Genomic DNA, 1,514 nt, shown 5'->3' with positions numbered 1-1,514 from the left:
ACACACACACACACACACACACACACACACACACACACACACACACACACACACACACACACAACACATACCATACAGTAACACTCGGTTCCACAGAACAAGTAAATTCCTGTCTTTTGGCAAATCTGCAGCTGCCATTCAGTTGGAAGAAATTAAAGAGGATTTTTTATGTAAGTTCCGAAATTAAGATTTATACTGTATCTGAGGATGAAACTAGCCTGCATGAGGGGCCGTCATGACACCGGGGTTAGAAATGAACATATTTAGGAGGGGCAAAGTCAATTTGTCTCTGGCACGACTCCATAAAGACTTAAGCCACATTAAAGACTTAAACTCACAGTTTAAAGGAGATGTTGCGTCYTTGAAACGTCAAGCGTCAATCATGTCTCAGTAGTACCTTTGCACTCATTTAAACTGCACAAGTTGTTCTCTGGGAAATCATAACACTGCCTTGTTTGCTGTGAAGTCTTTTCCATTTACTTCACATAAATACTCATACTCTGCATGCTCAAAATGTCAAGGCTTGTTAATAATCTTTATCTCCAAGAAATGGCTTATTCACAGTTGCGGCACTGCTGGCAGTCTTAATACAGGGATGTTTTCAACAGCAATACACAAACACTTCCTCCCTCAGGAGATCTAGGGCTTGTCTTGGCCAGGCAGTGTCTGCCCAATCCGAGTTCACACTGCTCAAGCTGAACCTCAGCTGAACCCTCCCTGGGACCAGACTCCACCTCTCTCTCATGGCAGCTGAACGCTCAGCCGTCTGGCTAGAAGACCACAGGACAGAGTGCCACCTACTGGCCAGTGGAGTAATGACCTGTCTGTCTTGTAAAACAAAGCAGGCTGCTGCTTGGCTAACAGGGTTATATTCATTTGGCACCGAATTGTGGAAAACAGACTGAAACAAGAAGGGACTACCCGAACTTGTCCATTTTCTGTTTTGCTACAGAATGCCCTAATGAATACAATCCTGGTTTATTCCCACTATAAAATMATTTGATCGTCTGTTCTTGCGTTTTATGGATGGCAATTCTTCTTTTCTTCAAATAGACCTTTTTCCCACATGGTTTGGGCAGGTCCAGTCATATTATTTACTTCCTTTCTGACTCAATTGTCCATTCCTTTGCTTTTCTATCCGGTGTATGTGACAATAAAATATCTATTTTATCATTTTTGTTTGACTCATGTAAGCTTGATGGGGAAATTATCTGTCTGTTTGGGGATAGAGAGAAGTTTCTATAGCTTAGGTAACACGGATATTTCCACCATCTGTGTGTTATACATTGGGTCTCCCCATTATGCTGTTAGCTCAGTGTGAATATTGTGTGAAATACAATGCACCCTGGCACATAGGCACAGTGACTGAACTCCCCCCTCACCCCATCTCCCTCTCTCTCTCTCTCTCTCTCTCTCTCTCTCTCTCTCTCTCTCTCTCTCTCTCTCTCTCCTCTCTCTCTCTCTCCCCCTTCTCCTTCTCTCTTTCTCTCTCTCTCTCTCTCTCTCTGTCTTCT

At 43.3% G+C, this 1,514-nt stretch overlaps 1 long non-coding RNA gene across 1 annotated transcript in view; it reads left to right on the top strand.

Moving 5' to 3' along the window:
• LOC111962597 (uncharacterized) overlaps nt 1-1,136 on the top strand; it is a 10,173-nt gene extending 9,037 nt beyond the window's left edge. The window contains exon 3 of the long non-coding RNA XR_002877125.2: nt 635-1,136. This is a non-coding gene — a long non-coding RNA (uncharacterized lncRNA). The remainder of the gene's footprint in view (nt 1-634) is intronic.
• The last annotated feature ends 378 nt before the right edge of the window (nt 1,137-1,514 follow it).

This window comes from Salvelinus sp. IW2-2015, linkage group LG4q.1:29, assembly GCF_002910315.2.
Source record: "Salvelinus sp. IW2-2015 linkage group LG4q.1:29, ASM291031v2, whole genome shotgun sequence".
Taxonomy (NCBI): domain Eukaryota; kingdom Metazoa; phylum Chordata; class Actinopteri; order Salmoniformes; family Salmonidae; genus Salvelinus; species Salvelinus sp. IW2-2015.
Note: the sequence above shows the minus strand (reverse complement) of the source record. Positions and strands in the feature narration are given on the sequence as shown.